Below are 27565 nucleotides of genomic sequence, written 5' to 3' on the forward strand. Positions count from 1 at the left end.
AGTCTCTATTCTCTCATGGAAGATCATAGTTAATAATTAGGATTAAGGCATTGCATGCATATTAGAAATTGCTGCAGACAAAGAACCCCTTTATCACCTCAATCTGCAGTAGGTGCAAAGAAAACTCATCAGGGGCTGTTTGTCCCTACAAACTGCTTCGTGTGGGATACAGCAGTTAATGACAAATGTCACTCTCAGCAGAGCAGCAAAGATCCATTGCGGTTCTGACTGTAAAGGTGGAAAAGCAGCTGAAAGCAATACCTCAGCCAGGTTGAAAGGTGAATTAGCAGCTCCAGTTCTGAGATTTGAGTGTTACCAGTTCTGCATTTCTGCTTCAGTATGTACATTAACATAATCATCTCTCCTTTCCAGACTCTCAGATGGAATACTTTCCTTCTCTGTTCCTCTCTGAATGAATGGCTTTGCATCATAGGTCTGAAAAAAATCAAACAGTTTAAGGGCCAAGATCCAGATCAGATCCTGTTCACTTGGCAAGCAGGTAGTCTGAGCCCCTTGAGAAATCTGTCACAGGAAAAAAAGCTTTATTTGCAAAGCAATGACCGAGACTTCGTGAGCTCCTCTGGAGGCAGAAAATCTGTGAGGGAGTTCACAAGAAGGAATGGGGCAGTTTAGATGTTGCAGGACTTCCATCACTTCTCAGACTCTTCAGAAGAGCCCAGAGACTGGAAGAAAGGAAAGGAGAAGGCTGAGAAAAGGGGTGTAAGTAGATTAAGAGCCACTTTGTAGAGAACAGACACCGACAAATTGTCAGGATGAGCATGGCTCCTGATTGTAAAATGTGAGCTAAGAAATTGTCCTGTGCACCTGGGACATGGAGCAAGCCATGGGGTCATTCCAAAGGTAATCAGATGTTAGAAGCAGGAGTGAAGAACCCTTTAGGGAAGGAAAACTATTTACAGCACATTTTTAAAATTTTCAGTGTTCTTAATGGTCTTAAAAGTCTCTTTCTGTTATAGCATGTTTTATTGTCAATATCTTGTAGGATTTTTCTGGAGTACTCTACTCCTCCTTGAGTTAAATATGTATTAAATTTCCAGTGTTTGGTTGTTTGATGCCAGTCTATGATGTCATGGCCACTTTGAAAGGTATGACTTCCATGTATACAATCTGATCCAAGAGGAGTTTGAAGATTTTTTTTAATTTTTCTGATGTTGGCAAGAATTTCTTAGTCTTTCCAGCCAGCTCTTTAGTCCATCTATCCAAGTGCTTCTGCAGGTACTGATCTTGAACTTTGATTTATTCCCGGGAGAATTAATTTGGGTATTTATGGAGTTTTGTGCTTCCTCATTTTTTCCAGGATGTCACTTTCCTGTTTTGTTTTTCCTGGGTTGCATCTTTGAGAGTGATGTGATTTTAAATTAGTTTCTGGCCTGATCTGGAAACATTTCTTTCTGAGTTCTTCAGCTTTTACTTAATGCAGTATGAACTACTGGTCCATAATATGGGTAGTACAGTGGCACTTTACCGGTTTCTCTTAAACTTTACACAGTTACACTCATAACTGCATAAGTGGCCTCATTGTGACAGAACAATGACATAAGCACCAAGCAGCATTCTGTTCTTCACTGAGTCTATTCTCAGCTTTTAAGTCCAGCTATCTGTAAAAGGCTGAAATCAGAATGACACCCTAAAGACTTCTCTTCCACTCTCCCATGCCCTCCTAAGATGTTTTATTCCTCTCGTATACACCCCCACAATTTTCACTGCATGCCATTTATAACAAAAGATCTTCAAGCATAAAAGAGGTATAATAAAACATTTAATTGAAGTATATAAGACAAACAAAAAACAGGAAAAAAAAAAGAGCTTTGTTTATATTTGTGCACCTTGAGATATTAAAGTTTTTTTTATGAATAACACAAGGGTCATTTGGGGGAAAAACATCTTGGGATCCTCAACTGTTCTTGAAAGAAAAAGTATTCTTGTAGGTGCGTGATTCATTTCAATGAGTACCGTGAAACTAGAGGAAGGTGAGCCTATTTATCAGGGTAAAAATGGAACTCCTGGTTTCCTCAGGTGCTTTGAAGAGTGGCAAGCAATATGGTAACAGGGAGTACAAAGATTTTTCTCAATGCTTGTTCGCAGCTATGACTCTTTGGTGAGATATAATGAGGTACAGTGAAAAGGAAAACAACTGCTGATACTTTAATAACCTGTGCTGTAGGACAGCTGGAATTTCAGAGGTTTAGGTCTGTGTGTTATGCAAAGTGTGAAGTTTATGAAGAATCTGTCTTTTTGCCGTATTTTTTTATTGCTGTTTCTTTTGTTTTTCCCCCACACCTTGTATTCTTTTCTATAGCTTTCCTACCAGGCACTTGAAAGATTGAAAATGATCCTCTCTCTTTTAAATGGAATATTATACAATATAATATGCTGTCCTTTGCTTAGATTGTCATCTACAGAGGTTTGTGTAGCTTTTGAAGTTCTCTTAGATGTGGAAATGCTTCACATATTCTGAATACTAAAGGTAAAAGCAGCAATTTTCCACTCCCATCTCAGCATTTATTATCATTTATACTTGTGAAATAAATATCTCCACAAACTACCTGACAAGCTGTTGCTGCAGGGATGTCAAAACCAAGAAATAAAAACTGTAATAGAAAGGACTTGTTTAACTCTACTGGTGTTCCTTTGATGCTCTTCGAGACCTTTAATTTGTGATCAAATTAATATCAACAGAAATGGCCCTGGGTGCAACCCACGATTTCTCTGTGACTGTGATAAGAATGTCATTTGACATGTGAACTCAGGACAGTGAAACAATTCCTTATTCTTGTATTTCTCTAAGTAAAATCAGTCTAAGGGGAAAAAAAAATCATAGGAATCATTACAAAGAGGTTATTTGGAGTTGACCTTTGAAATAAAGATTGGAAAAGGAAATTGGAACAAAATCACAAGCTTTGTTCCCCAGTACAATCTTTAGGGTAATCTTTTATTGTTTGTATAAAGAAATGCCTCACTTGATAACACCAGTCTTGCTTATGGCAGCCAGTTTGCTTCTGAAAAGCTTCTCAGTGCACACAGCTGCAAGGGACAGTGCCACAGAAAGCCATGTGTGAGAAAAGAAAGAAAGAAAGTAAAAAGTTAAATGAGAATAAGTAAAAAGTTAAATGAGAAAAAATCTCCTGAAATTTCTTACCTGCTCTTACCAGGTAAGATTGACCTGGACACATCATTTGGGAGCACAGCCCCCAACAACCAAACTCGACAGTTTCCACCTGAGTTCAACAAAGCTCCCGGAGCACAGAGTTACAGGAAGGTCCAATTGTTGTAATTTTCAACATCCACTGTAAACCCGTTCCATAAATCTTAAGGATTCCTTCTGGTTTTGATGTCAAGAACACAAGCAGGGAATTCAGAGTGCACTAGTGAGTCCTTGGAATGTTGAAGCAAATTTTACAGTGGAAAAGAAACCTTATAAAAAATATGTGAAGCAAAGAGGAATCCAACCTTTCAATTTCATCGGATTTCATTTTGCATCTGCAGAGTGGGGTGATAATTACACTGCAATACATTAGTGAATGAGATCACATTAGAGACACAAAGAGAGATCCCATGCAGATTCCATCCTCCAGAGCAGAACAGGGCAAGTAGGACCAGTGTAATTAGAAGTGATTGGAAAGCTCCAGTAAAGCTTTACATCTGACAAATGTGAATGCAAAAAAATAAGGAAAAGGAGAAAACTCAAGGGAATTTTTTGTAGTCAGATGTATGAAAACCTGCAGAAAAGGTTGATAGAAAGGCCTCGTTTGGATACCCAAATGTGCAGAGCTAACAGAGTTCCTGAGGTTGAACTCCTCCACCACTATAGCTCCTGTTTGAGCTCCTTGCATCCCGGGGCTTTTAGAGATTTGGTTTATTCAATAAAATAAATTACATGGTGCAATTCTACCTCAAAAATTACCAGGATGTAACTGTGTATTTACAGCAGCGAAGAGAGAGCTGTCAAAGGACAAAGCAGTAGAAAAATTGATACATTCCAGTCTCAGTCCTGAAATTATCTTGCCTTTTCAAATTCCAGCAGAGAGAGCAACTGGAAGAGGATTTGAGAATAAGCTCTTTCTTCCCCACAGATGACATGATTTTCCTGCAGTAAATATGAATTTACTAAACAAGTTAATTTTAAAATTAATAAGAGATGATGTTGCAGATATAGCCCTTAACACAATATAAAGAGTTTAAATGATTTGCTGAGAATCTGAAACTGCTCTGGGGACAATTTCTGTCCTTTATACTACACACACAAAGAATAGTTGGCAGAATGTAATAGAGGCATTTTTCATTTTGTAAACAACAGGGTAGATAGTGTGCCATTTCGGAAAAAGTACATTGTAAAGTAATGCTGTAAATATTGCATGGCATTATTCTGATCCACTGTGACTGTGTAGGTGCTATGAAAAGGAACAAGAAAGAATGCCTTTTTAAGCACTATTAATCTGCCTCCTTTTGAAATTTTCAATATTTAAAGCAACATAGAGCCACTTTTTCATCCTTTAATCAACTTTCTAGCTTGAATATCTCTTGGGTTTTTTCCAGATTTACACTTCTGCTATTTATTTACTATTATTTTAGGTTGTCATTGATGCTGCAGCTACTTATGCAGTAATAGAAAAGAGCTTTTCTTCTAACCAGAAAAAATAAAATCCTTCATTTGGGTCTGAGATTGCCTCTTTCTGTGGTATTTCATTTCTTCTGCTTTGATGAGCATCCATTCAGATGGATTATGAAAGACGCCTTGTACAGTATTAAGACTTTTCATAATGTAGGTAGTTTTATTCATAACAAGATGAGAAAGATTCTCTTTAATATGACTAAACTTTTTTGTTCAAAGATCAGATTTAAAATATCTGTAGGGTTCAACCTCTCTCTGAGGTTAGAAATCTCTATCAGTCTTTTTATCTTCATGAATAATTTTTCTATTTATTTGTGCCAAAAAAAATCAACAGTGTTATTCTAATGTCAGTTTATAAATATTTATAAAAATATAAATATTGCTTCCTTATTAAGAATGAAGTGCTCAGGGAGTGGCTCCTGCTTCCTTTTGTGTCTCACATTTCTGCAGACCCTTACACGCATAGGCGTGGGCTCCTTTACAATAAAGTGTCTTTTGTAACTCTTTGCTGAGGTGCACTTAGAAAGACAAGGTGATGTAAACATTTCTTATTTCATTTTGTTTCTGTTCTTTACCACACAGACACCTGAATGTTGTGTGCATCTTTTATTTTCTCTCAAGCAATTAGATAAAATATTGTTGTTTTGAAGTTGTGATTTGGAATCATCCATGAAATATTAGTCTACTACTCTGTGTTAAATCATTAATGTTATATCATTACATCAACAATTGCTCTATTCTTAACAGCTGACACTTGAGTACACTTGAATATTTTTCATTTTAATTTCTGATTTTTTCCCCAGTTAATGAAATACTTTGCATTCAGTCTTCCAATTTAACAAAGTCATCTACTTATAGAATAATTTAATAGATATATCTTTTAACAGTTTACCAAGCCTTTCATGTTAAAATCAAGGAAATGTATAAATGTATAAATACATGTGTGTACGGTGTTTTATTCTTACACCTAAAAATATTTTATGTGCCCTCTACCAGCAGTTTTGGTTCTTTTCATATTTCTGAATGCTGAATTTTATTGCAGATCAAGAGAACACCTCTAATCAGTTTTGTGTATAACCAGGCATTCTTTTTATTGTGTTCTGTATGTTATACAAGTGAATTTAAATTAGAGTCATCACGTGCTAATGATCCTTTGGTTATCACTGTGCTCTCAGAGACAGGAGCAAGAGCTCCTTGAGTTTCTGGTATTGACTCCTTTAATTGGAAAATTGGAAAAGTAGCTTGGAGTTTGCATCTTTTCTCTGTATAAAACAGCTTTGAATTGTCTTCATAAAATGTCAAATGATCCTGAACCTCTTCTCGTTTCTATGACAACCTGAGTGTGGTGTTGTCCTAGGCGGGGGATTCTGCGAAGCCGATAGTGACTTTATTAAACACTTTTGTTTTAAGAAGGGAGGATGTCAGCAATTTCTGCCAGGTGGGCTCTCAGACCATTGTTGTAGTCTTTGGTTTTGAATATGCTGCTTTGTAGTTTCTTGCCTATTTCTGTATCAACAGCAAGGAAGATACAAGATTGATGAGGCTCAGCTCAGCTCCTTTATGCATAGGAGAACTGCTACTGGTTTTAGCTAACAGGAGATCAATAGCTCCCCATATTAATAGTTATGTACTTCTTCCCACTAGCACATATTTGTCTAAAAGGTACATCTCCATTTATTGGTGCATTTTTGGGGCCTAGTTGTAATTAATACTAAGGTTATCCTCTTAAATGACATGTGCAGAGAGAGAAGCGGATCCACAGTGGGTGAAAAATGAGAAAAACTTATTGCATTTGCAGCTGAGTGTTCCCAGGATATAAAACCTGCAAAGTAGCAATTTTTTTCCTAATTGTGCTAACCCTAAAGCCAAGCTCCTTTCCCAGGAACAGAAGAGTATTGTTATTTAGCTTTTTGTTTTGCCTGCCTCTCCAAACTGAGCCATGTTTTTGCTAGATTAGCTTGACCATTCTGTACTCACACCAAATTATTATAAACTCAGTCTCTCAGCTCTCTATTCTGCAAAATCTGTACATGGAGCTCTGTAGACATGAACATCTTCAGCCTTGGGACCTGCCCACGGTGAATCAAAGCAGTTGAGTATTTTCAGATTAGAGGTATAATTCACCAGATGGTGAACCACAGAGGTGACAGGGTAAAACACACCTTCATTACTTGGGAAATAAGTTTGGTTGGCAAAAATAATACTAATACAATATTTTCTATAGGACTTTCAAAATATAACCAGCATGTTGCTGCATTTTATTATACAGTTGGATAAAGTCAAAATTGGAAGGGGGAAAAACTCCCAAAGGATACAATTCCTCTGATATTTCTCGTGTTCCAAAGAGTTCAGATCAATTCAAATAGTCTTATCATGAACAAGGCAAATAACTTTTGCCAAACTGAATCTTCTAAACAAGTTTAGACATATAAAAAGAACTTTTTCTGTGATTTCTAGCATCCTAAGTAACTAGCACAGTAAAGTTTCCCACAGCCTAAAGAAACAATGATAAAACTGGGGAAAAGAGTAGATAAGGAAAGAAGAAATACTAGAAACAGTGTAGGAACTAGTAACAAAAATGGGCATGCATCAAATTGTTCAGGGATCAACTTGGATTTACAGAACTGGGAATACATCTTTGGGAGATTGTAACTCTTCTGGAAAGTAACAATTTTATGTTATTACTATGTTTTATGTTATGTTATTGAGTCTATGACTCAATAACCAGGTCACTCTGCAATAAGGTCTCTGAGGACTTTGTTGTCTGGCTCTCCTGACATCAAAGATAAGGCCAAATGTTTAAATTTCATGAACAGTGCACAGGGAAAGTAATTTGTAAACTATCCATCATATCAGGATGGTAGGAAAAAGTGAGTTTTGGAAATATTTTAGGTGAATCTTGGCTTTGGAAGTGAATGGCAGAGTTTCCAGTTCTTTCAGCTAAAGTACAATTTCACCTTTGACTTTCCTGCAGTTAAAAAAAAAAAAAAAGGTCCGTTATAATTTTTTTTGTCTCCTAAAAGAGCCAGCAGGAATATTACTTTCCTTCCTGTGTTTTCTCAAGAGGTAGAATGGAAAAGTTAGTTGTACTTGAAAAGTTTTTCTTTTTTTCCCAGGGAAGAAGAAGGGATAAATAGTTTTCCAAAAGCAGTGAGGAGTAATGGATTATCACATCTCAAAATGCTGAATAAAACTGGGGGAAAATTTTGTTTTGTTTGTGGATTTGAGTGTTGGGGGGGGAGCAAAGGGGGGACGGTTTGTGGGGTTTTTTGTTTGTTTTTTTCTTCAATTTGAATTTTTGTTAAGATCATATTTTTATCAGAATCAGAGAAGAAAAACAAGATAGAACTTTATTAACAGATAAAAACAGGTGCAAAAATTGAGCTTTATATTGTCATTTAAAGCATAGAACAGATGAGACTGAAATTCTATGGTTATGATGAAAATGACTTTATTTGTCTGAAGTAATGAAATAGGGCTTGCTGAAACTGAAAATACAATACATAGTTTCCTCCAGATATGAACCACTTGTTTTATGATCAATCTTTACTGCAGAATATCTCAGTCATTTTAAAAACACTGAAGAGCTTGTTCATCCAAACCATCTGAATAATTTTTTGCTGGGTGGTGGCTCTGAGCATGTGAGTACCATCTTTGAGTGGGAGGCAGTGCAGTCTTTGAGCTTATGCAGTCATGTTACTGCTGCTAAAATTGCCATTTTTTCAAGGAGAGCCATGTTTTTGTGTGATATGAACATCATCCCAGGAGTGGAACTCTTCATCAGGAGGAAACTGCTGTTGGGTGGCCTTTACTTTCAGTTATTTATTTCTTATTTACTTGGTCTGGATTTGTAACAGGGCCCTAAAAATATTACCAAGTGGAGTTTTAGAGCTCTCAGCAGGGTAAGAAAAGCTGTAATAGGAATTATACCAACAGATATTACAAGGGGGTTATGCTGTAAGGGTTGTAAGTTGGCTGTCATCCCCCTGACACCCTGGGTGGCAGCTCCAGGGCCAGCTGTGCAAAGCAGAGCATCTGCAGGTGGGCGCTGCCCCTGCCAGGGGACAGAACCACGGTGGCACAGGGCCACAGCTCTTTTTATGGAGAGAGTTTTCCTGCCTGACTTTTCTATTCCAAAAGCAATTTCCTGCCATAACAGTCACACAGTGTCCAAGAACTACTAACAGTGTGTGTTGGCATAAAGGAAATAAAGAGGAATAATATTATATACAACTACTCTTACACAATGCATTTTTACAGCCGTCCTATAACATTCTATGCTCTATCCTTTCAGAAAGTATGCATGTATGGGTGATTTCTATGACAGCCTCATGATTTTGGGAGTTTAAGTCATTATTATTGTCACGTGGGAGCACACAAGGGTGGGTGAGCCGGGTTCTGGGTGTTTCCACTGTTAAGGGGCGGGAGTGCAGTGTCATTGGCAGGAGTATATTCAAGTGCAGGCAGGCAGCTTGGTGAAAAGCAGTAGAAAAGGTTTTACAGCTTCAGGCTGGTGGCTCGGGGTGCTGGGTTTTGCCAATAGGCTGTATAGGGTGTGGGAAGTTGCCTTTCCTGCTGGCTAAAGGAATGTTGGCATGAGGGTGACTGTTCGCCCCATTTTTCTTCTGTGGTTACAGCTCAAGTTACAGAAACTTGTTTACGTTTCTAGAAAGGCAAAACTCAAACGTGCAGTAACATAAAAAAAGGAAATTGAATCTTGCAAAGAGTAAGGATAAATGGAAGCAATTTTGCAGGTGAAGTGCAAGGAGTAATACCTGTCATTACAGAGTAACAAACATTTTATTTTAGCTTTATTCCACCCGTTCATTTGGCATTTACTCTGGTTTCACGTTTGCTTACTACACTGGCAATATCTGGGCCCAGTGTGCCAAGGGTGTCTTTTTGCTTCATTTTCTCAAATGAGCCAATTGTAAGTTTTCTTCTCATGCCTTATAACTTCTCTTATCAGGGGGAAAACAATCCCAACCAACCAAATATAAAATAACCAAGAAATAGTCTTAAAAAATCTTTTGAACAGGATGTTTAAAAAAAATGTTCATACTGTAAAGTGAACATTCCTGAGCTCCTGTTCAACAAAAGAAATTCAGCATTGTGATCACACTTGGAGTCAGCTAGAATAAAATGATATTGCACGAAATATTTAATAAAAGGCTTGGGCAATGATCTTGTGAACACTTTATGGGCATTCTTGGATTCAGGAAAATGAATGATCCACCTGATTTTCAAGTGTCATAAAACTGTAACTACAGAGCTTGATATAAGGTGTTTTGAACTCAAAACAAGGGAAAAATGGCCAAGAAGGGGCAATCCAACCTTCAGAGAAGGCTCAGAATCAAGCCTTTAATTTTTCCCATGTCTTTTGTTAAGATATTTTGTTAAGATGGATTTTTCTTCCAGGCAGCAACTGACAAACCACATGTCCAAATTCGGTCTACAGTCAGTATTACCTCTATATTACTTTGATCTGGTAGGGAACTCGATCCTCAGTAGGCACATATCTAATAGGGATTATTTTTTCACCTGTAATTCCTATTTATGTATATAACTACATGTACCGTATTTTACTTTAAAATATACATTACCTAAATATTTATACTCATTAGAGAGTAGCTGCATTTTACCAGCAGCATTCTCCTACCTGGCCTCCGCTGATTCTCTACAGACTTTTGTAATATTCACAGCTGTCAGGTTTTCGGGCTATCTGGTATTTTACAGTATGTGATCACCATTTAACACATCCTTGAAGACAACTGTGTTTGCTCTCAGTTAAACAGAAAATAGTATTTTTAACTGATATAAGCCATTATCTGCTGAATTGCAGGGAAAAGCACCTGTATTGTTAAAGGATCATAGAATGGTTTGGTTTGGAAGGAATCTCAAAGATCATCTGATACCAGCCCCACTGCCATGGACAGGGACACCTTCCACTGGACCATGTGGCTCATGGCACATTACATGGGAAAATAAATTGCAAAGGGAGTTGAAACGGTGCCCTCTCCAAAGAAATGCCTTTTACCTCACACATGACACACAATATAATCATCTAAGATTTCTTACACCAGGGCAAGTCCTAATTTCAAAATGTAAATGTACAAAGTTCAGTGTGAAGCATTCCTGCTATTTATTCCAAAGAAAGGTGTCTTGGCAAAGTAAAGCAAAACACAGGAATTGCTTCCCTATTTAATCGCACACATAATTCATATTTGAGACAGATTGCTGAACAAGAACTGAATTGAAGAGCTCTGGAGGATTTATAAAAGAAATGCATGAGAACCTCCACAGTTCCATTAGATATATAACATTTGCATAAACCTGCATGCTCAAGACCATGAACTGCTTGAAATTCAGAATATCTTTCTGCTAAGCTTTTATTTCACAGCTGATAGTTCAGAAGTAAAATAAAGTTTGTCTTCAAGAGCTGACTTTTCAAATGTCCTAAAGTAATTGGTTAAATGATATAACCTAGTACAATAGTACCTATTATTCACCCCAATAATAAGTTCAAATGAATATGGACTGAGGTGGAGGGGTGGCCTTGAAACTGAAAGCTGTGAAGCTAGGAATCCTCATCTTGGATCTGAATACAACAGCTGGTGAAATTCTGATTCTCTGGCACAAAGTCCTGAATTCTTTTACTTCAGTAGGATCAGGTGATTTTCATGAACTCTGTGATTTGGTTCATAATTTTGCAGACCATTTCAATTCTTATATCTTTATCATAGTGTTTGTATAACAAATAAAATCCTGAAAGTCCCAAAGGCCTAAAAAGCCCAAACTACTGACCCTTTAACTCAGACCAGAAGTTGTAATGAATCTAGATTAGAATTGTAAGCAAGTTTCCCCACCAAAACCCATTAAAACTACTGGCATGTTGGGCATGTTGTGTGTGAAGTTAAAGCTTTATATAACTCTAGTAATTTTGTAAGAGTAGCCTACTCTATTGATGTAAAACAGGAGAATGGACTTTTTCCATTCAAACTGGGATTAAGCCAGTGTATTTTCCTCTGTGAGAAATACACTGTGCACTGCTTTTTAAAATAGCTGGTTTAAATAATAATATCAAATCCTATAAAACAAATGGTCTATAAGAAGCTTCATCAAATACAACTTCCTGTATTATGTTCATATATTAGGAATCTATAAATCTATGCTGCTTATTATTAGCTGCTTTAGCATGTACAACCAAAATCTAAACACTGCTCAGCATTCTTTCTGTCACAATTAAGCCATTATGAGCTGAACTTCTGCATTTGCTGTTGTAGTTTCAGTTTAAAGGTTATTATTTCTTTGGTAATTGAGTTTTATTGGTTTTGCATAATTTGCATTAATTACAGTAATTAATGGTAATATTACTCTGCCTCTGTCATGTACCCAAAAGTTGAGCTTGAGACAATTCTTTGTGAGTATTGGAAAGGACAGATAATATAATAGGAATAGCTTATAAAAACTGGTCTTAAGTTTGTCAGTGATAAATTTTAATGGGGACAAATAATTAGAGCTATTATTGCATCAAAAATGGCTTTAAAATTTCATTTTCTGCTGCCTTTAACACTAAAAAGTAATTTAACTTTTCCATAAAACATAATACTTTAGCTGCACAAGATCTGTAGTAGACAGAGATAGAATTGGAGAGACATGAATTGTTTTCCATATATTTTTTTCTCAGTGGTGTGTTCACAGAAAGTAATTGGTAATGCGGGTAAAAGCATGATTTACCCAACATCTTGTTGGATTAGCATGTAGCAATAAAGGTTATATGTATGCATTGACATGTCTTTATCCTTATTTACATGCACTACACCTACCATACCTGAATATTTTTGAAGTAATAATTTCCCTGACAGCACAGTCTTATCAAAATGTTCTCGTATGCAGTCAGAATGGAGTTATTTCTTGAAACCCAGCAAACTGTTTGATCATATCCACACAGCAAATTTGCCTCTTCGGGGTATAAAGTCATAGTTGTATCTTGGTAGCTATGTTTCATTTTCTTGATTTTCCAGAGGGTCCTTTCTGCTGCTTTTAAATATTTAAAAGAAACATCATGCCTTGGCAATATTGTATGTGATTGTTTCATTCCTTTCAGGAGGAAAAATGCTGCGTATAAAAATGCTGTGAGTCTGTCCGTGGCAGCTGGAGCCAGCCATGCTGGGAGCAGGTGCTCCGCAAGCTTTTCCCCACAGCTCTGCCAGCAGAGCTCCCTCCACTCCAGCCAAGCCCTTGTCAGCTCATTTCTGGCTGTCTCCTGGACAGCCTGGCAACTAGGCCAGCTTTCTTTTGTCTTGATAAAGAGCAAATTGGACTAGATTGCCACTATTTAATTCATCTCACTTCTGAAACTCACGCACCTGGGTGTTGTCATGGCCCCAAGGGCAGCTATGGACTTTCAGTGTCCAGAGCAGCATGCCCTGCCTCCCTGGTCTGTGCCCCAGGCGTGCCAGGCTGTCTCTGGTATCCATCACACAGCCTGTTCTCCCTGCTCAGGCTCTGTGGGGTGCTGCTGCTGGTGAGGGCACAGCCTGTGCTGGGCTCACCTCTGGCTCCTGCTCATCCTCCTGCATGGAACTGCTTCTGATGTTCCTTGAGAGGTGTCTTTACAGGGAATCCAACATTTTGCGGTTCTTTACAGAAAGTTTATTTCCTTTGCAATCCCTTAGGTAATTTTGAATACAGAAGTTTAAGTGACCAGCTCAGGATCGTGAGAGAGTCACAGGGCTCAAGGCAGAAATTGAAACCTTAATCCCCTCGTTCCACATCTGCTTAATTTGTGAAGTGGCTTCACATGAGAGAAGAGGCAATTAAAAGCTGTTAGTGTTGATTTTATGGATGTTGCTGAGAACTCAAGCAATATCTGTCTAGTTCAACTTCTCTGTATTCACATCTGCTCAGAAAACAGGCATTGTAATGTGGGAAGGGATGTATAACGTTTATATCCTACCGGGCCATGTGTTTCAGTGCCTTTCATATAAAATAAATGCACCCAGTCTTTTCTCCTCCAACCCTTGGAGGAATTCTAAAAAGAGAAAAGCCACTGTTAGAAGAAAACTGTCTGAAGTACCTGCCACTGAGATAAGCTTGCGTTTGTCTTCTGGCTGCAAAAGGACACTGCTTCTGCTGGTGTCCATTTGTACTCAAGTCTCCTCTTTTCCCAGCAATCCTGCCTTCCTGCAGCCTGCTTCCTTTAAACTCGGTGCATTTTGTGCCTGGCCATTAATTACACCCTCAAGACATTAGAAGCCTTGAAATGTAAATATGCAGGTTTCGCTCAGTCCTAAAGAGTTCTGTGTGCTCAGGAGGTGGATCAAAGGGCAACACTCCCAGCCCAATCGTTTTGGCAGAGCTGTGTGTGTCCTGTGAGCGTCACTTTTGGTGTGAAACAAAAGGAAAATGGCAAAATAAAACTCTGCTCCATGTTTATGTGACCATCCTCTATCCCTCCTTACATCATCACTGGGAAGATTGGAGCTTTGGAAACTGAATTCACTCGAATTCTCTGAAAGTTTTTTGTTATTTGTTCAACAAAACGCAGCCGGAAATCTCAAATGGTAACAATTTCACACCTGCTCCCGCAGACCAGAGTTTGTTAATCAGCACAAAGGCAATGTTTCCAAACTCAAGTGTTTAGAAGTGCCCTGTCAGAGTCTCTGGCAGGTGTTCATCACAGGAGGGGCCTCGATATTTCTTAACCAGATTATTTAAAGTATGTTATTTTGAAATCTCTTACCATTATTCATTTAATTTCTGGCAATGCAGTTTACAGCATTTTAGATGAATCTGAGCCAAAATAGATGTAAATGCACTCAATTCTTTTTGTTTTATTTCCTCTTGAAGATTCGTTTTTATTCAAAACTATCCCTTGTAAACCTCATCTACCCTCCATGTCTTCCCCCGAGGGCTCATCTGAGGTTCACTGAACTCAGGGGGAACAGTTTCAGTGTATTGTAAAGGCTTTTAATGAGCTTTCAAGCTCTGCTTTCCATGTGAAAAGCAAGTAAACATCAGGATCTTTTCCTTTTTTTTCCAGCAGGCTAACACTAAATAATCTGCATTCACTGAGACTGTAAATGCTGTTAATTTAGAGCTTGTCAGATGCTTTGTAGCATTTTCTATTTGTAAATCTGGTATGTGAGCCTCCTCCATTTGCTCAGAAGTACTCATCTCCCCCTGAAGACTAAGTTTTACAAATATATTTTCTTCCTCATTTGTAAACTGTTTGCTTTAACAAATAACTAGTCATGTTCATAGCTGGGACCATGGGATATTGATTTTGATTTAGGAGTGGTTTGTTCAGGTTTTTTTCCAATACTAAAAAAATGGTTCATCTCTGATAAATTATCATAAAATTGTTTCCCAAAATAAATAATTCAAAACAACACAAAAAACCCCCATGGTGATTCGGATACCTGTTGTTGCTTTCAGCATTGCTGAAGTCCATGGTATCAAGAATATGAACAATATGGAATCCTCAGGGCCTGCAAACACTGGCAGAGCCCAGCAGTGCCCTCAGATTCAACTTCTGGTTCAATCAAAGCTAACATGGAACAAACACCTTGGGAAGAAAAAAGCCACCCCCACAGCTGACCTTCGTGTAATTTCTTTTCATGATGACTTTTTGTTCCTTCAGTTCTAAGTATGCAGTTAATAGAAAAAAGAGGGAAAGGGCAATCGGTTTCCTGCTGGTAACCCAGGGGTCAGAATTTGAGGTAAATTAGATAATTAACCAAGTCCCTAAAGCAGACCCACAGTGGAAAGGGAATTTAGGAACTAATAAAGGACATTTATAAAATTATGCCCAGGAACTGGAGGTGCTTTGCAAAACCCAGCAGCCTTTCAGTTAAAGGGGCTGACACCATTAGAACTCATAAATGACAAAGCAAGCCCATCTTCAGGGAAACAAAGTCTGAAACAGTCCCATTTCTTCCAACTTCTGGTTTCCACACATGGTTTTAAACTTTAGATGGTAAAATCACAATTAAAGGTTAAGAAAGGAGTATTTTTGTAAGAAATAACAATTAATGTTGTCCTCCATGGAATCAAGGTGGATATTATTGAGGTCTGGGATGTGCAGCTACAGGCTGTATGCATGGGATAATATCCCTACATGGGGTAAGCAGAGATAAGCACATTGTGGGGTCCTAGGAAGGAATGGCCTCAGCTTGAAGTTACACAAGGTGGCAAGGGATAAATGATGGTAAAATTCCAATATATTTACCACCTGGGTGGTTTCTGGGTATGTGGTTTTTTGAGTTTTTGGGGGTTTTTGGGTTTTTTGGTGGGGGAGAGTGATGAGGTTCATTGGTTTATTTTTCAGAATATATTCCCTGTTTTTGTGATTACTAGGGTTTACATTGCAAGCTGGTAGAAAACTTGTTAAATACAAGTAAACTGACAGAAGACAAAGGATGTAGGAAAAGGCATTTATATGACCATGACAAGACAATGATCAATTCTTGGGGAAAATGAAACAGAACAGCTCTGTTGCTTCAATGAAAAATGAGAGTTTACTGTCTGACTTGGTTTTTGTAGCTCCCAAGTATGACCACAAGGGGGTAAGTTTGATTTTTAGGGACATTTCAGAATGTGTGTAATGTAGCAAAAAGCTTATATTTTGTTTACATTTAGAATCAGTGATTCTAAACTTAGGAGGATCAGAATAGCATTTGTTTGCAGAAAAATATGATATCTGGTCTAATAAATGACCTGGTGCAAGCTGGTACAAGTCTGTCCAATTCTGCTTTTCCACCAGCAGAGGAGCCAGCACTGGACAGAGGAGCATTTTGTCATAATTATGTGACAGGACACTGCTATAAGATAAAGTTCAAACACACCACTGGGGATGAGTCTGATTATCCAAGCCCTAAATGATTTCATTTAGATTCAGTTCAGAGTAAGTCATGTTATCAGATTTCTAATAAATGACAGGATGGGAGATTTTTACCAAGCACCTGACACCTGAAGGTCAGCTGTGGTCCTGGTTTACAGACCTGTGAAATATTGTCCAGGATGTTGCCATAATCCCAAGTGAAGAAAAGTTGTACCTGGGCCTAAAGTCAGGTTCCGCAGTGGAAAAGGAACAAGGTGGGTGGGAGGGAAACACCTCCGTGCTGTCCTAAGCCCTAAGAAATAAGATGTCATTTGGTCTTTACCCTTCATCCCCCACTTCATCCCAGACATCTGCACTTCTGGAACGCTGCAGTAACACCTGCATTTGCTGTGGGGAACTCACAGGACTTAATCAGCAATCAAGGTGTATCCCAAAACTGGGGAAAGCAATTATATTGTAGTAATGCAATATAATAAATTAAGGTCATATTGGCTACAATCAATTTGAATAATTTAATACCGCTGAAAACCAATATCACACACCTATTGAAACATTCATTACAATAATTGTTTAGGCTATATGAAAAGCTTATAATTCAATATGAATATTAACAGCCTCTATTTCCCAGGCAGCTAGAAAATTATTAGAACTGATGATTTTGTATCTAATATGAAAATTATGTTCTTAATGGCAGTGAATGTTTTATTGCAGTGAAGATATAGAAACCAGATTTGTACTGGCAATTATGAATTGCAACAAGGTGTTGTGTACTGAACAGTTTCTTCCTAAGTCAATATTATTAACAAAATTGAGTTTGATTTTTTTTTCATAGAGTAGAAATGGGTTTTATAGCCTTTTTGTTTGTTTGTTTTGCTTTAAAAGTAAATAAACAAATAAAAGCCCCACAGCTGGCTGTAAAAGTGAAACTGAGCAGTGGCAATATGGTTAATGACCTAAAGAGGGTTTGTATTCAGTTGAAGTCTTTGATGAAAGTTCTGTTTCTAAGGGTCTTTCTGTGTTTGAGCCCCAGGCCCTCATCTGTACAAACAGTATAATGTGTTGTCTGTGATTTTTTGATTTATTTCGATTTTTTGTTTCGTTTTGTTTTGGGGTTTGTTTGTTTGTTGTGAACTGCTTTGGACAGAGCTTGTCTTTGTGCAGTCGAGCTGCAGAGCGGCCCAGTGTTGGCTGTTATACTCTAATAAAAAATTAAAGATCCTTTCTTCAACTTTTAACTTTAGAAATGAGTAAGGAAAAGTTTCTTTCAAATATTCTAGAAATGGTAAGACATTGCCTGGACTGACTCTGTTGTAGCATGACACGTCTGTAAAGTCACTGACAGAGCTGTACTGAATCATTTTTATATTGTGTTCTTAAGAATTTCTTGTGACAGGTGGACAGCAGTAGGTATTTCCTTCATAAAACACTTCAGCAAATTTATCAATATACTTAGTTCCTTGATTTCTTGGGCACCCTTAATGGCTTCATAATTGCAGATATTATAGAGGTCAAAGGGTTGCCCTTTTCATCCCAGCAGTAGAAAAATGTTTAATTTTGGTCCTACTCCATCTAGAGTTAGAGGAAAAAACTGCTATAATTTCTTCCTTAGACATTGATCCTTGGGCATTTGGGTGTTTTATAACATTTGCTAGATATGGATAATTAGTACACTCTAGTATGTTTCACTTCTACAGTTGACTTTTGGAAAGCACAAAAAAAATGCTGTTCAAGACATGCATCTTTGTTCCTTTTTGCTTCTCCATGACAATACCGTTCAGAGTTTCAAATCTGTTGTAAAGCTGGGAGCTCTGTACATACCCTAGAAGTGAAAGTGAGCAGAGCTGATGCTTCTGAAATCCATGGAGAATTTTGGGAACTCTGGCAGTACACAGAAGGAATATTACTTACAAATATATCTCCAAATGATTACATTATTTTAAAAAAAACCCCAAACAAAAGAAAAGCAACAAGAAAGATATATGTCTCACTGCCTTGGCACCTGTTTTACGTTTGTAGTTGGGCTATGCAGAAATCAGTCTTTATATTAATTTTAAGAACATTGACACTTATAGTTTGCCATTACATTGCTCAATTGCCGTGCAATTGTGTGAGACAAGACAAAAGAAAACATTTCTCAAATATTCTTGAATATCTGGGCACAGATTTTTCAATACTTATTTAGTAAGTTTTAGGAATCTGCTTTAAAGTATTCAGGGAGAGTGCTTCCCAATAAAAACTTCAGTCAGAATGGGCTCCTCCTTTCCACTCCGATCTGAATACCTTGGTCACTCAGGTGATGCCAGCCTGAGGTTTCAGGGGTTGGCAGAAGGAGCAGCTTTGCTCTCCTGAAACAGGAACTGTCTCAAAGGGTCAGAACTGATCTCCTCCTGCAGGAACCTGCTGCTCTGGAGATGAGATTGCAGCCAACAGAGTCTGTTTAAAGATCAGTTAGAGCTTCTGTATAATGATTCTGCCTTATATTGTGATTACATATTTATGCAAACATAACTGAGTGGGAGACTTCATTTTGCTCTATTATAAATGGAAACAAGGGGGTTGCATTGTCTTTTTTTTTTTTTTTTTTTTTTTTTTTTTTTTTTTTTTTTTTGTGTGTGTGTATGTGTGGAATATGTCTTGGCGTTTTCACAAAAAAAATAACAAAAGACGTTCCAAAAATGTTAATTTCATATTGAAAAATTATTTCAGTAAAACAAATCTCCACGAGCACAAATAGCTGTGAGATCTGAATGCAAATTGATTAACAGTTTTCAGGGAAAGGGAAAAAAGAACAAGAAAGATTTCTGCATTTACAGAAAGTACTAAACATATGGACAATTCCAGTAAATTAGCAGCCTGCTTATTTCATTAGGAATTCATCTCTTGGGTAATTGCTGAAACTGAAAATGTTGACAGCCTATTACCAAAATCTCTGTAGGATCCTAATGTGGAGTTGAGGGATTTTTCTGTTAAGCTGAATGACTCCTTAGAGTCAGAGAAGAGAAGAACATTGGCTGCCACCCTGTAGTTTGCCAGAACGTGTTCTATACCATTAAATTATAAGAATATAAGGAAGAATCATAATTTATAAAAGGCCATGTTGACATCAGCCTGAGATCTAAGCTTCTGAGTAATGGGATGCTGGAAATCTATAATGTTTTGTCTTTGAAAAGTCAAATTTTGTGTCTACTGCCAGAAATTACCACATATATTTTTAGTTTCTTTTTTTTTTTTAAATGGTATCTGTGAGATCGCTGCGTGACAAAAAATTCTGAGATTGTGCAAAATGGGCCTTTTTGGGAATAAAAACAAACAAACAAACAAACAAAACAACCGAAAAAAACCCAAACTAGATTAGACACGTGAAATACAGTTGGTTTGCTTTCTTATTGCTCTCATCTCTATTAAGCAGCATTTTCCACAGACAGAGCCACTGTGCAACTGAAAAAAACATCACAGGTGGCGGGTTTTTTATCCTTTTTTAATTGATATCTTTCACTGCTGAATGTTTCAATTTTGAACTCATCTAATTCTTTATGTTGCTATAAATCCTCTGGATTGTAGCTTTGACAGTGAATAACAGGGTAGGAGCCAATTCCTTAATTCAAGTGCAATTTCATTTTCAAATCCATAGGTAGAGTAGTTGTCAGAAAAAGGTTTGGAAATTAATGTATTTTTCTATAAATAATGCAGATCTATTTGATAGTGTAATCTCCCACAGTATAAATCTTTAATGATCAACTGTTTCCACATTTCTCTAAACCATAGGTCTACTCAGAATAAAAATTACAAAATAGAGAGTTACCAACAGTATCTGGTGTTCCCCAAGCCCTCGTTCTTGTAATGACTGACAAATATCTTCAGCCTGGGAAGACACTTGGTAGATTTAGGAAAAAAACCAAACACACAAAACAAACAGTACTGCACTCAAATCGGTACATTGGAATTTAAAAACAATCATTAAATAGCACCTAGTATTGCAGTGTAGATAGAAGCATCCCCGCATTTGCAAAATTACTGGGTTTGGGAGACTCTAAAGAAACCACTACGACTTGGTGTTAGAGTGTTTTTCTTCTGAAGTTATCCATCCCACTGGAAAGTAATCTCCTGAAGTGATCTGTACTTTTCTCACTTTGATGATTGAGTTGGCCTTCCAACTATAAACAGAAGCAAATAAAAACCACAGACAGTTTGTAAACCTAACCCGGCCATAAATAAGTCAACACACCCATTAAGATCCATTGGCTTCCCATCTCTTCACATTTATAGTAAGCAGAGATTGCAAACAGGAAATGGTTAACTCTGTGGGAGGTGACACTCATTATGCACCACACTACCACCCAGGAAGCTGTTTTTGCATACTACTGACTGAAACTTCATTTTTGGCATTCTTACCATGAAACAACTACAATTTTGTGTTGCATGATGTTTGTCTGCCATCTTCCTAGGAGGAACTACTACTCCTACTAATTGTGAATGCAACATATAATTCAGAGTGTGAACTTTGTAAGATTTTATTTCCTTATCTCTGTATATAAAGGTGATTATCCAAGCCTTTTCTGTCTCTAACTGCTATTAGCTCATGGTTCTAAAACCTTTATTCATGGGAAAGACCTTAGGGTTCTAACTACGCAGACATTATTTCAGAACTTTAGTGATCACATTCTGAGAAATACTGTGGCCTCTCACACTGCACAACCCTTCCCTGTTCAGGGAGTACACACAGCAAAACCAACTCCAGAGACACACTGGGGCCATGGTTTTCCATCCAGTCAGAGCTGGGACCTCCATACTGGTCACACTGGGGCCAAAATCCAAAGCCATTTGTGTGTGACGTGCAACATTCACAGCGCACACACTGCTCTCCTGGTATTTAAACAAAATGTCTTCTGTAAACCCTTGTGAGCTCAGCATTGGACAGGAATTGCTGGTGTCTCTGTACCTCCCACACTGACTTTAATTAGAGGAACTCTCTGGTTCATTTCTCATGTTGCATGTTTCTCATGTTCTATGTATGGAGGCAGGGATTTGTCACCTGCCCTGACACAGCAGCCCCAAATTTAGCTTCAGTCCTAAAGCCTGATGTAGGAACTGAGTCTTGTTGTATGATCTGAGGTAGGATGAGTTCCTTTCTTTTCTAATGAAAGCTGGATATCCTATCTGAATGCATAGTGATTAAACACAGCATTCCATGAACTAACTAGTGAAGTGATTTCAAATGGCTTCTTTCAAATGGTGAATTATTTAATTCCTAGAAAAATGAGTAATGACTTAGTGTATGCTCAATTGCCATCCAAAATTCAGAATAAGATCTTGTTAATGATTTCCTCAAGTCCTTGCTACTTGCATTTAGCAAAGCAGTGAAATGTGAGTTGTAATTTGCAATGAGTAGCACGTTACCAACTTGCTGTGTCTCTATGCTGCTGCACTGAATCTTCTCTGATGTGAGAAAGAGGAAGAAAAACAGAGTACGGAAAAGCAGATAACTGAGTGATAAACATGAATAATGCAATGATTTCCCAGTAAAACAATAACAGAAGTAGTAATGACATTTAGTAATTATTGCTAACATGCTAGAAACAAAATACAGTTCTTGTATTTTATTTTATAGCTCATTATATTCTAATCCAGTATGTTCTGAATAATGAAATCCACCACAAGAGTAACTGACATAGATTTCACCTTAGGTATATTTGAATTCAGGGTGTTGTTTTCTGGTTTGCTGGGTAGTGATTTAAGTATAGATAATATTTTTTTCCAAATAGCTTAATTGTTATGGGGAAGAAACATTAAGAGGATATAGTCTTTACTGAAATTTGTCAAGCTTCAAAAGCTAGAGGGGAAAAATGCCACTTCTTCCTTGAAAGACAAATATGATGATAACTGTGTGCACTGCATTACAAACCTTGACCCTGTAGCAAACTTCTCCTGAAAAAGCATTTACAGTAACCTTATGTGAGTAGAAACACTACAGCTGTCCATTAGCTGTTCTCAGACAACCCATCTGCTACAGGAATATCAAAATCTCCAAATGAGAAAAGCCACACAGCTTTCAGATGGGAGGCACCATAACTCTTCTTAACTGCCCACTGTGGATTATCTCTTACAAAATGCCTAGTAGTGCAAGGCTGTCAATCAGTGCTTTAATGGGGACATTAATTAGCTCAGAATAGCTACTCATCTCTGGTTGATTATTGTTTCAAATGGTTTTTCTTTAGATAAATTATTCATGAATTATTATGGTCATCCTTTCTTTGGCCTTAAGGAATTTATATTACCTGATAAGTGACCAATCTTTTGACTTTTTTTCATTAATCATTGAGTAGTGTTTGGTATTCCACCATCTCATTTCACCTTTACTTGAAGGAGATGCTGACATATCATTGTAAATAATCACTGCACAGTAAATCCTTTACACTTGACAGCGTTAGATTAAGCACCTTACAGGACCTGTGCCATCTCACCATGACATTTGAGAGAAAGGAGATAATTTTCTTAATAAGCATTCTTTAAGTGATAGATTTTCTTTTGTTTCTACTGTGAGTAGATGAGTGTTAGCTCATGCTATCACTTTAAATTTAATTAGGGAAAGTGAAGCATGAATCTTTTCTAGTTTTAATGCAGTCTTCACATTTGTAAGGTTCAAAATCTGCTTAAATATAAAGATGTGTTGAAAAACCATCACAGTGCCACACATACTTACATACTTCATGCAGAGACTAAAAGTTCAGCCTGCAGGGAGGAGAGACTTAGGGGGTGTTTTGTGGTTTGCAATGAATGATCAGAGCATCAGGATCTGTTAGATAAGTGAAGGCCTAGCAGAATATGAGAAGGAAACTTGTGCCATTAGGAAAAGGCTGGGGAGGAGAAACCAGATAGGTAATGTTTGAAAAAGCGTTTGACAGGTGAGTGGTGAATTTCTGTTGCTGGGTGTCACAAACTTGGAAAGCTGTGCCCTTTTTGTGTGTGAACCTGCTTTTATCTTGATTTTTCAAGTTGGGAGTTAAAAAGGCTTAGCTAACTTCCTTACACCAACAGGAATGCAATGTAGTTTGGGGTAGTTGAAGATATGGTTTGACTCCCAAAGGAAAAGGGAGCTGTGCTATAGAGAAGAAATGGCCTCAGGGTATGTGGGAGGTGCGGGCATGGGTTCTTTTGTTATTAATAAAATATTTTTTGACCGGGGATAAGCAAGCTGTTAGATGACACTGCACAAAACACACATCGCTCTGTCTGGACAGGGTAAATACTCTTCAGTGGAAAGTCAATTCATAAACACTTTGCAGAAAGATGCACAGCATTTTCTTGTAGGTCAGGAAACCAAATGAGCTTTGGATCCAGTGGGATGAGATTTCAGATTTGTTTGTTGGTTTGCAGGACAGGTGCACATCTTGACGAAAACCAAGCAGTCCCTTGGAAAAGTCCTGCCTTCAGGTCCCTGGTTAAGGGCGTGCTCTAGGCTCAGTTCCCAGGAGGATTGCATGTTCCTGCTGCCAGGAGCCCCAAGCCCCGTGCTGCCCTGCCAGAAGTGCTGATTCACTCCAAGTGTGTGATCTTTCCTGGGATGCAGAGCTGACTGCTGTTCCTTGTGCCAGGGGAGGTTTGTTAAAACTCTTCCTGACGTGCCCACGTGCTGGCAGCCTGTTCAGAACACTGTCACCTACTCAGACAGGTCCAGCTTTGATGAGGATAAACAAAATCTGTGACAGGAGTGGAAAGGCACTGTCAGACTAATGTTAGCACTGCAGTGAATATTAGCTTTTGCATGGAAATCTTGATGTGATTTCTAGTCCAATGAATTTTTCTTCCCCCGGGAAATGGTATATCCAAAATGTCTTTCACAGCCTTTTGCACAGAAGTTGAAGTGATATTATATGCTTTAAAAGCAACCAGCACATTTGCAATTATTTCAAAGAGAAAACATATTGAGAGCCTGCTAAAATACAACTTTCTGTCCTTTGGGATTTAATTTGCTTAGAAACAAAACATTCCCCTGAAGAAAAATAGCAAGAGGCATTGATTCTATTAACTGGAACAACGCTTCCAAATTAATTGAAAAAGATTTCCTAAAACCACTGTAACACTTCTATCAATTAAAAATATGTCCTGATTGGAAAGTTTGGTGCTGAAGAATTAAAACTTACTGAATTAACTTTTAATTAAGCTATTTCATATCAAAACTATTTTAATTAAGCTATTTTACATCAGCCTACTTTATATGAAAGATGAATTCAGCATTACTTCAAAGAGTTCACACTGAATATGAAAATCATTAACACTGAAAGAAAGATGTGCCATTTGTTTGGCAGGAACTGGAATAGTCAGGCATGGGAGAAGCTTGAAGCTTCAGCACTGTGAGTCCATTGGTCTAGAAGGAAAAATTGCTGAGGTCTTCAAAGAATATGGATATTGTCATATGGATATACTTTGTTTTAATTCATTGGGTAATCCAGTCCTCATTAATTGCAAAGTACTTCAAATATTAAAATAAATGTGCAAGTGGAAGGACAGTTGATTTCTCCTAACCACGTTGACAAATAAATTATGGAAGCATACAGTACAAAAATTTTCAATATAATTTCTTGATCTTGGGAAAATTAAGGGTGGAAAAATAAAGGGAAAATATGTCCTTTGAGAACAGACCATTGTGAGAAAGTTCTATGCACTGGCTTCTGTCCTTCTGAATTCCAGGACATTCTTAGATCCTAGTGCAGTGATTAAAGTCAAAATGGTGTTTGTACAGTTGAGGACTGAATGTGCCTTGAACATTTTCCCAAATTAAAAACATTTTACTCTGTGACTAGAAGATAAAGTGCTTGACTTTTCAAAGGAGGCAATACAGTCTCTACCTTAGAATACATTTAAATCCCTGAGAAATGCACATTAACAGGGTGTGCTGGACTGTGTGCAAATGAGAGAGTAAAAAGAAAGAAATAATCATGTACCTTGAAAAACCTCTAAACATGGCTCCTGCACATTCAGCCCGTGCACTAAATGCTGACAAGTGTTGCAAGTGCAACACAAATGCTGTGGGCAAAGCCATTTCCTTTTTTTCTCAATTCAGATTTCAAGATGCCTTGTGCAGGTTGGCAAGCATGGATTCCTCTGATTTTGTTATAGAACAGTCATTTTCTCCAGGAGCTGGGAGGCTGGGGTGAGGGTAGGTGCCTGCAGTGGTTGAAATTATAAATTAAGAATTTCATTCTGTCAGGAGCACAGCTGAAAATGCAGAGTAGCTTGGAGTGTTTAACTCTCCTACCTTGAAAATGCTTTCCAGTCTTTCTGTAGCACAAAGGATAAAACTAGAATTAATTATTCTGAAGAAACCCATAATGGTTTGAGATTTTTTACTTCCTGAAGAGAGTAACTTCTTTTATTGTGTGCATTTTCCCCCAGAGATTGATTTTTCTTTTGGATTATATAATTTGCTGCTACAGTAAAGAAATAATTTAAAATATAGAAAAATAAGCTGAGAAAGTGCAAAAGCATGTGATGTGACCAACAGCATTTATCATCTGGCCAGTCATACGGCAGACTTGTGATTGAGGATAACATGGCAGTTGAGGGGTCCCAAATAAAAATGATAATAGTCCTCGAAAATCAAACTGTTTAAGGTACAGAGTTATATTAGGGGTGTTTGGTTTGGTTTGGTTTGGGGGTTTTTTGGTGGGCTTTTTTTTTTTTTATTTTTTGTTTTGTTTTGGGTGTTGTTTTTTGGGTTTTTTTGTTTTTTTTTTTTTTTTAAACTTGTGCAGAGCTTTGCATTTGCAGGTCTTACCTAAAGTCTGCAAAGATAAAAGTGCCAACATACAGAGATAAAAAACAATTTTCCAGGTACTTCTGAACTGTCTGGAATTTGGAAGGACTGTAGATCTTATGACACACACTGGTCTCAGGAAGTATGGGCAATTCAGATAAGCTTTGAATACTCATCAAACATTTTGCTGCTTACTGCTTATCTTCCATTTCAAACTCAGAAATATTTTAGGCTTATCTGTCACAACAAAAAGGGAAAGGAGTCAAGGTGCTATCATGGTCAAAAAATTATACAACCATCAATAATAAGAGGTTTCACAGTGCTCTGAGACATTTCCTGGTACCTGCACCCTCAGGCTGAGAACTGAAAGTAGGCAGAGGTTTGGGTTGTGTTAATTTAACAAAAGCATTTAAAAATATCAGCTCTTATCTCTAGAAGTGTTAGTCAGTGTAGAGAAAAGATAAGATTTCAATTAACTGCAGGTGAAATATTGGTTCAATATGTTTTCCTCCTTGTTTTTGATTGCTTCTTGTTTTCAGGATAGTTAAACATATTTAATAATCGTTATCTGAGTATTAAGCAATTATTTTGAAGTCGTGCTGAACTGAACCTTTTTCCCAACAGCTCTGCTTTGACACTTTGTAAAAAGGGAATCTGGCCAAGTCGACCCAGTTTGGCAGAAGCAAGTGCTGTAATACTTAGTTCTCAGGTAAGTTGGAGTGATATTATTTTTATGATGTGTCCTTCTTACATATTCTTATAAATTCCTGTTAAAACTAATTATAAGGCATTTTCTTTGTTTTATCTGTTGGTGTACATCTCAATTTTAGAAAATATATCCAAAAAAGAGTATCAAAAACTCTCAGAGCTGTTTATCAGCTTTAAAAACGCAGTTTAAGCTGTTCAATGATATTTATGATAAAATTATTATGTAATCAGCATTTTGGTATAGGTGGATCTCTTTGTTGGGATTTTTTGGGGGAGGCAAAAGGGATTTAATTTTGTTTCTTCATTGTTTGACCAAAAAGCTTTCCTAAATAACACACCAGGTGTTTGAAACTCCAGTAGATTACTGGTACTGATACTTTTTAATGAGTCTGCTTACTGCTGAGACCACTTTGTTCACACCAGTTTTGCTCATGAAAATTAGGACGGGCTCAAACTGGTTAATAACTTGTGACATGTTTTCACTATTCCAAGTCATCTTAGACCATGCTTCTATGCTGGCTGTATTTCCTTGTGTGCAGCAGAGTCACAATTTCCCTAAATCTAAATAAAACCTCTTCATCCTCAAAATCAGACAGCAATATGTAATATAAGTAGTTATACATAA

General features: G+C 37.5%; 1 long non-coding RNA gene across 1 annotated transcript in view; it reads left to right on the forward strand.

The window, feature by feature from the left end:
* Positions 1-26941, forward strand: part of LOC136294405 (uncharacterized) — a 188522-nt gene extending 161581 nt beyond the window's left edge. The window contains exon 3 of the long non-coding RNA XR_010722393.1: positions 26857-26941. This is a non-coding gene — a long non-coding RNA (uncharacterized lncRNA). The remainder of the gene's footprint in view (positions 1-26856) is intronic.
* The last annotated feature ends 624 nt before the right edge of the window (positions 26942-27565 follow it).

The sequence above is a fragment of the Chamaea fasciata genome, unplaced genomic scaffold, assembly GCF_029207755.1.
Source record: "Chamaea fasciata isolate MVZ Bird 193981 ecotype frontalis unplaced genomic scaffold, bChaFas1.0.hap1 SCAF_10, whole genome shotgun sequence".
Taxonomy (NCBI): Eukaryota; Metazoa; Chordata; class Aves; order Passeriformes; family Sylviidae; genus Chamaea; species Chamaea fasciata.